The 16,812-nt window shown below is 47.0% G+C and overlaps 1 protein-coding gene across 5 annotated transcripts in view; it reads right to left on the reverse strand.

Moving 5' to 3' along the window:
* LOC116937957 (NACHT, LRR and PYD domains-containing protein 3-like) overlaps window positions 1-16,812 on the reverse strand; it is a 98,767-nt gene that overhangs the window by 71,695 nt on the left and 10,260 nt on the right. Inside the window, exon 3 of one of the 5 annotated variants that reach the window (XR_012931041.1) lies at window positions 14,335-16,276. The exons of the other annotated variants lie outside the window; for them this stretch is intronic. The gene's annotated coding sequence lies outside the window, so the exon portion shown is untranslated. Of the gene's footprint in view, window positions 1-14,334; window positions 16,277-16,812 lie in introns of those variants that run through there. 5 annotated transcript variants of the gene reach the window in all.

The raw sequence follows: 16,812 nt of genomic DNA on the forward strand, positions 1-16,812 counted from the left end.
TTAGAGAATCCATTGAAATTGAGAGGAATAAAAAATAACTTTAATCGCTCTGACAGCTACAGGCTTAGTGCGGCCTGGAAGCGTATTATTAAATAATACATATTACAGTTCCATATAGGGGAAACACATACTAATTAACGGATTACTAACATAGCATATAATCACTAACACACATTACAACTAATTACTAATCTACAACTCATTACTAATCATAACCATTGACTCATTACTAATCGATTACATAATTACAATACTCCCCCCCCTCCACCTCAAATCACTGCACCTGAAATGAGTTAAATGATGACGTCACCCTGGTGCTCTATTTAAGACCAGGAGCAAGCGAGGGCTTTACCATTCTGGCGAATTGCCCGATGATGCTGGATGTAATTACGAGCGAAACGTCGTACTCAAACTGTAAATGTTGTGGATTCACTCTTCAACACACCGGTGGGCTAAAGTAGTGAATTATTTGTCTTTTGTCAACGTGACACTTTTTTTGCTGATTGGCCGTGTCGGGTGGTGGAGGGTTACGACACATTTATAAATAACGCGATCTAACCCAGAAATCTTTATTATGAATAGGTATTGAGAGATCGCCATCTAGGGGATGACGAGAGGTATCTACATAAGCTACTACTGGGCAATTAGTACCCAATCAGAAGTGTGGGATTCGTCTGGGCCAAAGGTGACGGGCGGAGCTAGAGGGTACGTGCGAGAACAGTCGAGAAGGTTCTACGATGGGGCGTGTCCGGAGGTGGAGCTTGCTCCGCCGAGGAGAATATAAGGACAGGCAGTCAGAGGACTCTTGGTCGGTGTGGGAAGCCTGGAGTCCGGACTGCGTCATAGCCAACCTCTACTCGCCAACGGCCACGTGGCGGCTCTTCCAGCGAAGCCGCCTCTCCTCCCAGCACGTCGTCAGCCAGCGGCAGATGCGGAGCAAGAGGGAGACGCGCTGCGATGGTGGAACAGAGAGGGTGTGCATCACGGCAGAGAGAGAGAGAGAGTGAAACCATCCAGAGAGAGAGAGATAGCGGAGCTGTGCAGTCATTTTATAAAGAAAGACGCTGGTCAACAGTTGCCATGGAAGTGCTTTATTACAACTGGAGTCAGAAGTGGTTTTTCTAGAGACAAGAAAGTACAGCAGACAACGAAATGTCCAAGCATCTCAAGAAGACGAACCCACCTGTGGCATCTTCCGACGACGACGAGGCGGGGACCCATGACCCCGGGATCCGAGGTCGCGGTCAAAGGAACCACGGCCAGTGAGCTCACCACGCCAGAGAGGGACGGCGCAGATGCGGCATCTTCGCCACAATAAGTGGAGGAGGAGCTGGACTTGCTACAGACGGTGCGTCTCCAGCTGGTGTCGCTTGTCGCGTCGTCTACGGTGACAGGATGCCCACAAGAGGTTTTTCTGAGGGGTTGACGAGTAGAGGCTTCGGGATGGAGCCTCGGAGGGTCCCACCGCGGAGTCAAAGGCTGCCATTGTGGGCGCATTAGTGCTGTCCGCCATTACACACGCTGCGGAGACCACGTGTCGGGATGCCGCCATCTTGGGCAGAGCTTTTGGAGCGCGGTACACTGGTTGGAGGAAGAAGCGTTGGTCACTCTGCCGACCTTTTCAGATGACGATGCGCTGGCAATGTTTTGATCGATTCCTCCTGAGAAAAATAAAACGTTGAAAGATGTGTATGCTGAAATGGCTGAGGTCTAAGAATCACCTTCCAATACTCGACGAAAGTTCATGCAGCGTAGGCGGTGGAGTTCCGAGTCCCCCTTGCCTACCGTAGTGCGTTGATGGCGTTGGCTGTGGCCACCAACTACGATGTAAAGCAATAAGTCCTCGACTCTTGTTATGGAAAGAATGCTGGCTTTGGCACAGGACATGGGGGTGGTTCTACCTGTTTGCCACAGACGTCTCGATGGGCCGCCAGATGCTTGAACGCGCACGAGAACCTACAGCGTTGGGCCCAGATGGCTGCATGGACTGGGAATCCTAGTCGCGATGGTGAGCCGATGGGTTGGTCACCAACCAAAGTTGTCCACATTCCGGACGATGCGCCTTCTGAGGGTGATCTTGTGGCGGCTGTTCCTCGTTGGAATCGATGACGGGGTGATGCTCAACGTTGCCGGGATTCCTACGGTCCACATCGGGGTGACGACTGGGCAGTTTGACGGCCTTTCGTCACCTGCTTCAGGTGTGGCCGGTTGGGCCACTTCGCACGGGATTGCCGGGGTTGCCCTCGTTCTCCAACTCCGCCTGCTGCTCTGGCTCCAACTCCTCCATTGGTCCAACATCTTCTCATGCAGGTGAGTCGGTATACACCGGTTCCTGGCTTAATTCGTCACCTCAGGCATCTCATATCACTGATCAGGGTCGTTCGAAACGTGATTCGGGTACTGTTGCTAAGGGTTGGCCCGTTTCAATAACGCAATGGAAAAAGCTGGCAAGTTGTATGGTCGTGGCGGCCGCGGGATCCTCGATGGTACCTGGCTCCATTCAGGACATTGATGTTCACGTCTTAGTGGATACAAGGGCTTCCGCTACAATCATTTCTGATGTAATTTCAGCTTTTGTCCATTCCTATTTCACGAGTTCGACCAGCCTTTGACGCTTGCGTTGCTGCTAATGGGGGTAGCATGGGCATTATCGGCCAGGTGGATGCCCACATCGCAATTGGTAATGTTGCTGCGTTAGGGCCGGTCTTGATTTCGAGGTCTTTAGCTGTGCCCTGCTTGTTAGGCACTGATTTTCATGGGAGGATGCCTGTTAAAATTATCGTGGATCAGGTGTGTCTGGAAATGCCCTCCGGTCCAAGCTGTTTTTCCTACCATATCCGCTCTCACGTTCATCACTGTGCGCTGTCGTGCAGGCGCTAGCGGACATCATGCTTATAATTCTGCCGGGTTCCCAGATGCTGGTGCCATTGCGTTATCGGAAAGGGATCCGTTGCGATGATGCGGCGGCAAGGGGCCTTCTGACCCCATCTAATACTGCGACCCGGAGTCTGACACTTGTTGGTGCTCAGACAATAGTTCGTTCTGGACAGGCCCCGTTTTTGCAAGTTCTGAATGGGGTTCTGGATGAGGTTGCCGTTCCTGCCAATACGGTGCTGGCTCATGCCACCACCACCTTTACGGACCACGACGAGGGTGCGTCGCGCTGATTGGTTGGGGCGACTCATTCCGCATCCGTTTCAGATGATCGATGGATCGCGGAGTTACGTCGAGAGAATGTCATTGTCTTCCGACCAACGCAGGGAGTTGGGTGCTCTTCTGTGCGAATTTACTGACGTTTTCAGTAAAGACGATTTTGATTTGAGACGTATGTCCCTTTTGTCCCACCACATTTACATGGGTGAGGACATCCCTTTTCGTCAGAACTCACATCGGTTGAGCCCTGAGGAGAAGGAACACGTGCAGCGCGCTGTGAATGATATGCTGGCCGCTGATAAAATTTCCCCATCTAACAGCCCTTGGGGCGCGACAGTCGTACTTAAGAAAAAGGACAGGAATCTCAGATTTTGCGTGGAATTCCGAAAACTGAATAAAGTGTCAGTGGCCGACACGTATCCGATCCCGCGCATGGATGACTCCCTGAATGTATTGTCCCGAGCGCGGTATTTCTCGACTCTCAATTTGTCTTCCGGGTTTTGGCAATTGCCCCTGGATGACTCGTTGAAACCGAAAACCACGTTCCGCATGCCTCAGGGACTCTTTCAATTAAATTGCCTTTCGGTAGGGTTGAATATAGCTCCTGCTACGTTCCAACGCTTGATGGAGCTCGTCTTAGCTGGCTTGCAGTGGGACACTTGTCTCATTTATCTGGATGATGTAATTGTGCTTAAATTTCGATTTAAAGCTTTCGTGACTGCAATGATTCATCTTCTTTGGTTCTTTCGGTAAAGTCACGTAGAATGATAATAAAATAATAAATTGATAAAATAAAATAACACAATAATATTCTCACGACGTTTCGGCCACAACACAAGCGGCCTTCATCAGGTGAAGGGGGCGAGACTGTCTGGTAGGACAGCGCTGGAGTGAAAGAGCCACGTTCAGATACGGCCTTTAAGCTGTGAGGGGAACAAAGCGCCTTGACAAAGGAATTAGCATATAATTTAGCATTGAAATGGCTGAATGATTAGCTTGTGACTGGTCACAGAAATAGCTATGTTAAAAGTTAAAGCATACACACCCGCAGAGGCACCCATTGTTAAAGGGATTAGCATAGAATTTAGCATTGAAATAGCTAAGTTAAGGCATACACATCTTGACAATGGAATTCGCATAGAATTTAGCATTGAGATAGCTGACTGATTAGCTTGTACCTGCTGCAGAAATAGAGCTTGTACCTGCTTTAGAAATAGCTACGTTAAAGTCAGAGCATACACATTCACCGAGGCCCTTAGTACAAATCAAACAGGAGAATTTAGCATTGAAATAACTAGGCGAATCCAGCATTGCAACAACTGAGTGATTAGCTAGTGACTGGTCACAGAAATGACTACACATCTGAGCTATTCACAGTACTATATAGTGAACCAATAAAAACTAAAATATAAATTACCTTCATGTTATCAATAAACTCTATATTCTCCAATCAGCTAAGCTACCAACAATAAGTAGTTATATATCACAATGCTATATGGCGAAAAAATGGGTGGATTCTTACCCTCAAATTTCAGCACCACGGGCCCCGTTCAGACGGACGAGTTCGTCCATGGTCAGAACAGAGGAGGGGGAGAGAGACAGCTGCGAGGCCCTAGTATGCTCCATATTGTAAAACTATACCATTAACCGTGGTGTGAGAGGTATTAAGAGGCAATGCTGGCGAAAGAGCTGCGGTCTGAAGGTCATCGTAAAAAATACAATTAATTAAGAACAGAAATGATTTAAAACATCTTTCCAGTGGTTACTAAGCCTGAATCCATCTTCTCGGTTGAAATTGTCTCTGTGCTTGTATATGTGAATGGCCTCATGAACGAATCTCTCATGGTAGCCGGTTGGTTTGCAAAGAACCTCCGTCTTGGAGAAGTCAATGTCATGTGAGCCCACTGAATTATAACAGTGATCTGCCACGGCAGAGGAGTTCGTCCTACCGTGTTTCAAGTCTGCTTTGTGTTCGCAGATGCGGTCCGAGATATGTCTTTTGGTTTCTCCAATGTAGCTACTACCACAGAGGCACTTTAGTTTGTAAACGCCCGGGTACTGTATGTCTGGAACAGCATCTTTTACAGATGGAACTAAATCACGGATTTTATGTACTGTGTTGAATCGGACCTGGATCTTGTGTTTGTTCAGGATTTTGGAGATCTTTTTAGTGACCCCTGCAATGTAGGGTAAGGTGATAGTTTTGAGTGGCTCCACAAGAGGATCCTTCTTCATGACTGGAGTGATGGCTTTGCGGATTGTGTAGTCGGAGTAGCCATTAGCCCTGAGAGCCTGGTGTACGTGCTTGAGTTCACTGGTAATGTGTTCCTGGTCGGAAATGCATTGGGCTCTATGGTATAGAGTCTTGATGAGGGAGTTCTTCTGGGATGGATGGTGGTGGGAATCCGGTTTCAAGTAAGCATCTGTATGGGTAGCTTTCCTGTAGACAGAGTGGCTCATTGAACCATCATGTCTTCTTTTAATTAAGACATCCAAAAAGGGTAGTTTGCCATCTTTTTCGACCTCCATGGTAAATCTGATGGCTGGGTGTATGGAATTAATGTGGTCGCGGAATTGGTCTAGAGCAGGCTGGCCATGTGGCCAGATGACAAAGGTGTCATCAACGTACCTCTTCCATAAGGTCGGGCGTAGAGTGGCAGTCTGGATGGCGTCAGTTTCAAATTTTTCCATGAATACGTTGGCTACAACCGGAGATAGGGGGGAGCCCATTGGGGTGCCCTCAGTTTGTTTGTAGAAAGTTCCATTCCAGGTGAAGTAAGTGTTGGTTAAGCAATGTCTCACCAGGGGGGGTACATCAGTATGCAGTCCTTGATGAACCAGGTCTTCAATGATAGCGATGGTGTCAGGTACCGGGACTTTGGTGAACAAGGACACCACATCAAAACTGACAAGCAGGTCGTTTGGGGACAGGGAAATGCCTTTGATTGTCGATACCAGGTGAGTAGAATTTAGTACCGCAGAGGTGGTTTTTCCAGTGAAAGGTCGCAGTATATCAGCAAGAAAACGTGCCAGTTTGTAGGTGGGGGAGCTGATAGTAGAGACGATGGGACGAAGAGGTGTATCTTCTTTGTGTATCTTTGGAAGGCCATATAATCTTGGTGGTCTGGCAGCAGAGGGCTTCAACGAGAACTGTTTGATCTCATCAATTAATGCTGTTGAATCAGAGATTATTTTGTTCGTTTTGGTGACCAGGCTGTTGGTGGGATCTCTTTTTTATTTTTGTGTAGCTGCCATCGTTGAGTAGTTCTTGAATTTTGTTGTCATATTCTGTTTTGTCCATGATGACAGTGGCATTGCCTTTGTCGGCTGAGAGGACGACAATATCATCCCTATTTTTTAATTGAGATAATTCAAAACGTTCGTCTTTGCTGATGTTGCTGGGTGGCAACTTAGCGTTTTTGAGGGTTGCAGCGATTTCAGATCTTGCTACGTCTGCAGCGATGTGACTCAAGCCCTTGAGTGCAACGTCGACATGGGCAATGATATCATTAACCGGTAAGTGTCTCGGTGTGACAGCAAAGTTTAGGCCTTTAGCTAAAACGGATTTCAGACCATCAGAAATGGAACTGTTACTGCGATTAATTACGACTTTGTTGACGTCTATCTTTTCGGTGTGTGGATCCGATTTTTTGCTGGAGAGGTGATTGAATTTGGCAATCAAATTGTCCCTACATTTGTTCGACAGTGGCAGCCGAAGAAGTAGTCATATTGTCTACATGTTCCCAATCCGATGTAGACATTGTTGCTGTCAATTTTAAGTGTGATTTGTAGAGTGTCTTGTCTAACTGATCGAGTTCGGTGCGTGTAAGTCTGATTTTTTCTGAGATAAGAGCGAAGCTAGTTCTGGCTAGAATTCGTTTCGCATTGAGAGAAGTTGCAACAGTAGAGGTTAGTGTAAATGCGGTTGGTATTACCTTAGAGTCGCGGCATCTCTTCAAAAAGGTGAGAGACTCGATTAGTTGAGCCTTCTTATCCCGAAGTCTGTTGAATGATCTTAAGGATGTGTGGAATCCCTCCCCGTAGAGGCGGTTAAATTTCGATTTAAAGCTTTCGTGACTGCAATGATTCATCTTCTTTGGTTCTTTCGGTAAAGTCACGTAGAATGATAATAAAATAATAAATTGATAAAATAAAATAACACAATAATATTCTCACGACGTTTCGGCCACAACACAAGCGGCCTTCATCAGGTGAAGGGGGCGAGACTGTCATAGCTATTTCTGTGACCAGTCACAAGCTAATCATTCAGCCATTTCAATGCTAAATTATATGCTAATTCCTTTGTCAAGGCGCTTTGTTCCTCTCACACAGTTTAAAGGCCGTATCTGAACGTGGCTCTTTCACTCCAGTGCTGTCCTACCAGACAGTCTCGCCCCCTTCACCTGATGAAGGCCGCTTGTGTTGTGGCCGAAACGTCGTGAGAATATTATTGTGTTATTTTATTTTATCAATTTATTATTTTATTATCATTCTACGTGACTTTACCGAAAGAACCAAAGAAGATGAATCATTGCAGTCATGAAAGCTTTAAATCGAAATTTAACCGCCTCTACGGGGAGGGATTCCACACATCCTTAAGATCATTCAAGAGACTTCGGGATAAGAAGGCTCAACTAATCGAGTCTCTCACCTTTTTGAAGAGATGCCGCGACTCTAAGGTAATACCAACCGCATTTACACTAACCTCTGCTGTTGCAACTTCTCTCAATGCAAAACGAATTCTAGCCAGAACTAGCTTCGCTCTTATCTCAGAAAAAATCAGACTTACACGCACCGAACTCGATCAGTTAGACAAGACACTCTACAAATCACACTTAAAATTGACAGCAACAATGTCTACATCGGATTGGGAACATGTAGACAATATGACTACTTCTTCGGCTGCCACTGTCGAACAAATGTAGGGACAATTTGATTGCCAAATTCAATCACCTCTCCAGCAAAAAATCGGATCCACACACCGAAAAGATAGACGTCAACAAAGTCGTAATTAATCGCAGTAACAGTTCCATTTCTGATGGTCTGAAATCCGTTTTAGCTAAAGGCCTAAACTTTGCTGTCACACCGAGACACTTACCGGTTAATGATATCATTGCCCATGTCGACGTTGCACTCAAGGGCTTGAGTCACATCGCTGCAGACGTAGCAAGATCTGAAATCGCTGCAACCCTCAAAAACGCTAAGTTGCCACCCAGAAACATCAGCAAAGACGAACGTTTTGAATTATCTCAATTAAAAAATAGGGATGATATTGTCGTCCTCTCAGCCGACAAAGGCAATGCCACTGTCATCATGGACAAAACAGAATATGACAGCAAAATTCAAGAACTACTCAACGATGGCAGCTACACAAAAATAAAAAAGAGATCCCACCAACAGCCTGGTCACCAAAACGAACAAAATAATCTCTGATTCAACAGCATTAATTGATGAGATCAAACAGTTCTCGTTGAAGCCCTCTGCTGCCAGACCACCAAGATTATATGGCCTTCCAAAGATACACAAAGAAGATACACCTCTTCGTCCCATCGTCTCTACTATCAGCTCCCCCACCTACAAACTGGCACGTTTTCTTGCTGATATACTGCGACCTTTCACTGGAAAAACCACCTCTGCGGTACTAAATTCTACTCACCTGGTATCGACAATCAAAGGCATTTCCCTGTCCCCAAACGACCTGCTTGTCAGTTTTGATGTGGTGTCCTTGTTCACCAAAGTCCCGGTACCTGACACCATCGCTATCATTGAAGACCTGGTTCATCAAGGACTGCATACTGATGTACCCCCCCTGGTGAGACATTGCTTAACCAACACTTACTTCACCTGGAATGGAACTTTCTACAAACAAACTGAGGGCACCCCAATGGGCTCCCCCCTATCTCCGGTTGTAGCCAACGTATTCATGGAAAAATTTGAAACTGACGCCATCCAGACTGCCACTCTACGCCCGACCTTATGGAAGAGGTACGTTGATGACACCTTTGTCATCTGGCCACATGGCCAGCCTGCTCTAGACCAATTCCGCGACCACATTAATTCCATACACCCAGCCATCAGATTTACCATGGAGGTCGAAAAAGATGGCAAACTACCCTTTTTGGATGTCTTAATTAAAAGAAGACATGATGGTTCAATGAGCCACTCCGTCTACAGGAAAGCTACCCATACAGATGCTTACTTGAAACCGGATTCCCACCACCATCCATCCCAGAAGAACTCCCTCATCAAGACTCTATACCATAGAGCCCAATGCATTTCCGACCAGGAACACATTACCAGTGAACTCAAGCACGTACACCAGGCTCTCAGGGCTAATGGCTACTCCGACTACACAATCCACAAAGCCATCACTCCAGTCATGAAGGATCCTCTTGTGGAGCCACTCAAAACCATCACCTTACCCTACATTGCAGGGGTCACTAAAAAGATCTCCAAAATCCTGAACAAACACAAGATCCAGGTCCGATTCAACACAGTACATAAAATCCGTGATTTAGTTCCATCTGTAAAAGATGCTGTTCCAGACATACAGTACCCGGGCGTTTACAAACTAAAGTGCCTCTGTGGTAGTAGCTACATTGGAGAAACCAAAAGACATATCTCGGACCGCATCCGCGAACACAAAGCAGACTTGAAACACGGTAGGACGAACTCCTTTGCCGTGGCAGATCACTGTTATAATTCAGTGGGCTCACATGACATTGACTTCTCCAAGACGGAGGTTCTTTGCAAACCAACCGGCTACCATGAAAGATTCGTTCATGAGGCCACTCACATATACAAGCACAGAGACAATTTCAACCGAGAAGATGGATTCAGGCTTAGTAACCACTGGAAAGATGTTTTAAATCATTTCTGTTCTTAATTAATTGTATTTTTTACGATGACCTTCAGACCGCAGCTCTTTCGCCAGCATTGCCTCTTAATACCTCTCACACCACGGTTAATGGTATAGTTTTACAATATGGAGCATACTAGGGCCTCGCAGCTGTCTCTCTCCCCCTCCTCTGTTCCGACCATGGACGAACTCGTCCGTCTGAACGGGGCCCGTGGTGCTGAAATTTGAGGGTAAGAATCCACCCATTTTTTCGCCATATAGCATTGTGATATATAACTACTTATTGTTGGTAGTTTAGCTGATTGGAGAATATAGAGTTTATTGATAACATGAAGGTAATTTATATTTTAGTTTTTATTGGTTCACTATATAGTACTGTGAATAGCTCATATGTGTAGTCATTTCTGTGACCAGTCACTAGCTAATCACTCAGTTGTTTCAATGCTGGATTCGCCTAGTTATTTCAATGCTAAATTCTCCTGTTTGATTTGTACTAAGGGCCTCGGTGAATGTGTATGCTCTGACTTTAACGTAGCTATTTCTAAAGCAGGTACAAGCTCTATTTCTGCAGCAGGTACAAGCTAATCAGTCAGCTATCTCAATGCTAAATTCTATGCGAATTCCATTGTCAAGATGTGTATGCCTTAACTTAGCTATTTCAATGCTAAATTCTATGCTAATCCCTTTAACAATGGGTGCCTCTGCGGGTGTGTATGCTTTAACTTTTAACATAGCTATTTCTGTGACCAGTCACAAGCTAATCATTCAGCCATTTCAATGCTAAATTATATGCTAATTCCTTTGTCAAGGCGCTTTGTTCCTCTCACACAGCTTAAAGGCCGTATCTGAACGTGGCTCTTTTACTCCAGCGCTGTCCTACCAGACAGTCTCGCCCCCTTCACCTGATGAAGGCCGCTTGTGTTGTGGCCGAAACGTCGTGAGAATATTATTGTGTTATTTTATTTTATCAATTTATTATTTTATTATCATTCTACGTGACTTTACCGAAAGAACCAAAGAAGATAATTGTGCTTAGTCGCACGTTCGATGAACAACTTCGACGCCTGCGTGCCGTTTTTGAGAGGATGCACTCCGCTAACCTCAAATTAAAACTAAAAAAGTCATCTATTGCAAAATTCGGTGCGCTACTTGGGTCACGTAGTTCGCTCGATGGTATTCCATGGATCCGGCAAAGACTGCCTGTGTTCGCGATTGGCCGACTCCAACATGCATGGGGGATGTACGCAGCTTCATCAGATTCATGTCATATTACCGTCAGTTTGAGCCAAATTTCACTATGGTCACTAAACCCCTGCACGCGCTGACTGCAAAAAATTTGAGATTTAAATGGGGTCCGGAGGAGGAAGCGGCGTTCATGGCCCTTCGCAGTCGCTTATCCGATGCGCCCATGCTCGAATATCCAAATTTTTCCTTGCCGTTTAAATTATAAACTGATGCCAGCAACACGGGTATCAGCGCTGTGTTATCACAATGGCAGTCGTGTCTCCAGCGGAAAGCCACTACTGCGTAGCGAGAAGATAACTTTTTATAATCTTAGCTCTTTCGGTAAAGTCACGTTGAAGGGAAACAATAAAATAATAAAATATATAAAAACAATTAAAAAAAATTCTCACGACGTTTCGACCATCATCACCTGATGACGACCGTTTGTGTTATGGTCGAAACGTCGTGAGAATTTTTTATTGTTTTTATATTTTTTTTATTATTTTATTGTTTCCCTTCAACGTGACTTTACCGAAAGAGCTAAGAATATGAATTACTGCAGTCACGAAAGCTTTAAATCAAAAGATAACTTTTGGCCATTGTTTACTGTGTGCGTCAGTATAGGCCTTACCTTTACGGCAGGAAATTCATTGTCCGCACGGACCATGCGGCTCTCCAGTACTCCTTGAATATTGAGCAGCCGGCCGGCCAATTGTCTCATTGGCTGGAAATTTTACGAGAATTTTCCTTCGAGGTAATTTATCACAAAGGTTTCCATCATTGCAACACGGATGCGCTATCACGATTGCCACGTGCTTCCCGTTGCGCATGTTCTTCTGGAACAAGTCGTTGTACGCCGGTCACTTCACCTCCATGAACTGTCATATCTGTGGTGGATGATTCTACGATGCACGCTACTCATGTGCTGGCTGCCAGCGTCCTGAAGCTCTCACGCTCCGTGTGGGTGCGCGAGCAGCTGAAGCATGATTCCTTAGCTACTTTGCGGCGTCGAGCAGAACACACACGACTTTCCTGCGTTGGATGACAGTGGTCGATTGGCTTTTCATGATGGCCTTTTGATGTGGAGGGAGGATATGGCAGATCGATTGCGAATTGTAGTCCCCGTTGCCCTCCGTGATGGGTTGGTTCATGTGTCGTATAGTGAAAAATTGTTGCACCTCGGTGTTCAAAAAACCTTGCTAACGTTGCAACGAGATTACTTTTGGCCCGGCATGATGGCCGATGTCTCCAAACTTTGTTCCTGCCCTGATTGCGCTCGGCGGAAACCGCCGCAGCAGAGGTGTTTTCCGCCATTGCAATCCATTTCGGTCAAGCGCATCAACGAGTCTGGGGCCCATTCCCAATCACTCCCAGGGGTAACAAATATCTTTTGGTAGTGTGGAATATTTTGCTCGGTAGCCAATGCCATGGCCCTTGCCTGAACAATCGGCGTTCCTCCATCACTGATGCGTTTTTGAAGGTGTACGTTATGGACGAAGGTGCTCCAGAACAATTACTTATGGACCAAGGTCGCAATTTATTTTATAAATTGCTCCGTGACGTCTGTGATGCATTGGGCACTAAAAAAATCAGGACGTCGCCATACCATCCTCAGATCGACGGGATGGTCGAGCGGATTAACCGTACTCTGACCGCCATGCTTTGCCACACTGTCAATTAAAAACAGGCCGATTGTGACTTACACGCACCGAGCGTGCTCGCCGCATATAGAATGGCCCCGTATGCTTCCATGGGATTGTCACTATTTTTCCTCATGTATGGAAGGGAAAACATGGCACCTATTGATACCAATTAGGCACGACTGTTGGGGGCGCTAAACGGACCCTACCTGACCATGTGCAGGACTCTCTGCACCAGATTTCTGAAGCACGGGAGGCGACTAAGGTTAACACTACTAAAACGCAGGCTCGCAACGAGGATTGTGCACGCAGGTCCAGCCGCGACATGCCGTGGTCCGTCGGCGACCGGGCCTGTCTTCATTGCCCTTAGGTGCCTATTGGCACCTCTCCCAAACTACACAGTTCGTGGCACTGTCCTGTTCAAGTGGTTGAGGTTAGGCATCCACAGTGCGTGCGCATTCATGCAGGTCGCCGTCGTTGGTTAATCCACCTGTCTCGGTTGAAACCGTCCATCCCTCTGCGGGTTGCTTCGTCATCTCCAAAAATTGGCCTGCCGGGGTTTGATGAGTCCGACGAGCCAGAGCAGTTGCAGATTGATCCCCCGAGGGATTGTTTTACCGCCCACAGCACATGAACCCTTGACTGCTGCTAAGGACGACAACCCCGCCTTATCCAGCCCGCAGCAGCAGACTCTACCACCCTTCCGCCGACTGCCCTGCCACCTGCCGAGCCACCCCATGCAGGGCCGTTCTATGATGCCCCGATGTCGTTAACGTTCCACATGTGCCCCCTGCCTGTGTTGGGGATTCGCCTTACTTCCTTGTTTTTGCGTTCATTGTCGTTCATGTTCTCTTCTTTGTTATGTATGCTCCAAAGCTCGTTGCCACCAGGATTGTGTTGCTCCTGCCATTACTTATTCAGGTTGATTCCTAGCCGGGACGGCTAGTCTTTTCATCATGGGGGGTGGGGGGGTGATGTAGTAAGAGAGCGCCATCTAGGGGACGACGAGGGGTATCTGCCTAAGCCATCACTGGGAAATTAATACCCAATCGGGAGTGTGGGATTCATCTGGGCCAAAGGTGACGGGCGGAGCTAGAGGTTACGTGCGAGAACAGTCTAGAGGGTTCCACGAGGGGGCGTGTCCGGAGGTGGAGCTTGCTCCGCCAGGAGAATATAAGGACATGCAGTGAGAGGACTATTGGTCAGTGTGGGAAGCCTGGAGTCTGGACTGCGTCATTGCTAACATCTACTCGCCACCGGCCACGTGGCGGCTCTTCCAGCAAAACCGCCTCTCCTTCCAGCACGCCGTCAGCCAGCGGCGGATACGGAGCAAGAGGGAGACGCGCTGCGGCGGTGGAACAGAGAGGGTGTGCGTCACGGCAAAGAGAGAGTGAAACCATCCAAAGAGAGAGAGCAGAGCTGTGCAGCCATACAATAAAGAGAGACGCCAGTCAACAGTGTCATGGAAGTGCTTTATTACACGTACATTCATACATAGAGGACAGACAGTGATGGGTACAAGAGAAGCAGGTGGATGGCAAGAGAGACGGGCTCAGATAATTGTACCAGGAGGGAATAAGTGGCCTCCTAATGAGTCATGGTTGAATAAGGTATTAACACATTTTTCAGAAGTCACCTGGCCACTAAAGATAGCTCAACGAAGTGGCTTACCATGTGGAAATTTATAGCAGAGAAATAATCTAAGTAATTTCAATGCACGTTTCTAAATGTGGAGGGAAAATCCACACGACCATGGGGATAACTTCAAATTTCATCAGAGTCGGGAATTAACATCTCGCCACCACGGCGACCCATGATAGGGGGTGGCAGGCAGAAGTGAGACCAGTGAGGATTTTCAAGACGGCGAGGGCGATCTTGTATTTGATTCACAAATGAATCGGGAGTCAGTGGAGGGATCAGAAACAAGACCGTAGCTTTACCAACAAAACAGGCAAAAAAGAACAAATCGAGAACTGTGCTATGAAAGACGACTCTCAGTTGCTGGGCACACTTGATAAAAGCGACTTTAATTGCATTGAACTATTTACAACGAGATAAGTTCCACTCCAGTATATGGTCATTATAAGCTCAGGCTTCTACGTGGGAATGAGTCTCATAGGTAACACCATGTAGTGAAGGGAACAGTGGGGGTTTATCACTCCCTCATGTGACTGACTGGGCACGAGCAACAGACTTCAGCCCCTATTGACAATGTCTGTAAATATGGAGGTAGGAGCCAATCGAGTCAAAAACAAAAACCGTGACTTTTAAATCGACACTTTCTGTAAAATACGATTGACCATCTAATACAGTGATGCAAAGACCAGTAAAGTGACCAAGGCCACCAGGTACTGTACCAGTATGCCGCGTCAGATTAACATAGGGCACCGTGGTGGCGAGATGTTATCCCCATTTCCTGGTATGCAGGAGGATGTGGGTTAAATCCCATCCCTGACGCCTGCATATCTGGAGTTTGCAAGTTTTTCCTGTGGTCGCGTGAATTTTTTCTGGGTCCTCCGGGTTTTCCCTTCACATTCAGAAGCATGTATTTTGATTATTTGGCCGTTACAAATTTCCACATGACAAGCCACTTCGTTCAGTTATAATTTGTGGACAGGTCGCTTCTGAAAATGCGAATAGCTCAGTGGATTTTACCTGGTAAATAAAATCTTTTTGTTTGTTTTGAACCTCACGTGACAAACACCAAATTCAACCAACACGCCCAGTGCAGAGACGCATTGAAAAAAAGCATAATGCATCAGAATGAAGCAGGAGACATCTCGCCAAGTCATATATGCATCAGAGACAACTAAAGAAAAAGTCAAATCCACAACCAGACCTGGATATGATAACAAAGTAATGCCCTGCTGGATATTGGGCACCCTAAGCCCTGTCGGTCGTGTTTTTTTGCTTTATCATACTTCACCACGCTGGCGAGTGCAGGTTGGTGAAGCGAGGGGGGCAGGACTGATTCATTTGTCACTCGCCTCTGATTTTAGTCCAAGGGTTCGTAGTGCAGTGCGCAAAGCACTGTGCAATTGTTCCACCCCAGATGCCATGGGCATCTTTGCGCATGAGACATTCAATCTCAATATAATTTTCTGAACTAAAAAAATGCAAGTGCATTTAAGGAAATCAGAGAAATGTAAAACTGCCAAGACACGGTGGGCAGGTGTGAGACACAATGGAATAAAATTATGAATCACGACTGAACATACACGCCAAGCACACCATGGTGGTGCTCGCTTCATCCACCCAGCTTGAGTGTGATTCCTTTCCAGCACCTAACTCGTGGCTCGCTATGGAAATCGCTGCGTCGGTGTCCGCTCGTGCAGCTCCACGTTGCCTACAGCAGACGTGCGCTCCCTACAGAGGATCCACGGTCGCGCGTCTTCTATGCCTACAGCAAGAACAGCCGCCATTCGCCACGAAGTGGCGGTGACGTCACCACGACGCTTGTGCCAGGCTAGGTGCAAGTTAAGGCCACATTAAGTGTCGAACGCCCGCCGCCAGGAGGTCACGGGGCAGACCCAGGTGCCACGGGTCGACTGACCGAGATGACTGAGATGAGTGGCCGATGCACCACCTTTGCCCCCTACTGTGCCAACTAGCGTCGCGTCTCTACCCTTCGTTGTTGCTGGAGGATTGCCTCCAATTGCCTAGGAGCAGCGTCCTTCACGTGCCTCCTCCGTACTTACAGCACGAGCTCCAACACAATCAACCCCCATGTAGCTCCACAGACTGGTGGGCAAGTGCTCCCATTGATCCCCTATGAAGGTCGGCATAGTACACGAGGGGGTAGGTGGTCAAAACAAGGCCAGATCGCCTTTGTGTGCGCTGTTTACACACCGCCCCAGGTACTCATTTGAGTTACACGCACACTGACCTCCCTCCACACACACGTGCTACGCCATCTTACACACACAGAGACATTCA

Source organism: Petromyzon marinus, chromosome 79, assembly GCF_048934315.1.
Source record: "Petromyzon marinus isolate PM22_M1 ecotype Great Lakes invasive population chromosome 79, UKy_Petmar_22M1.pri1.0, whole genome shotgun sequence".
NCBI lineage: Eukaryota > Metazoa > Chordata > Hyperoartia > Petromyzontiformes > Petromyzontidae > Petromyzon > Petromyzon marinus.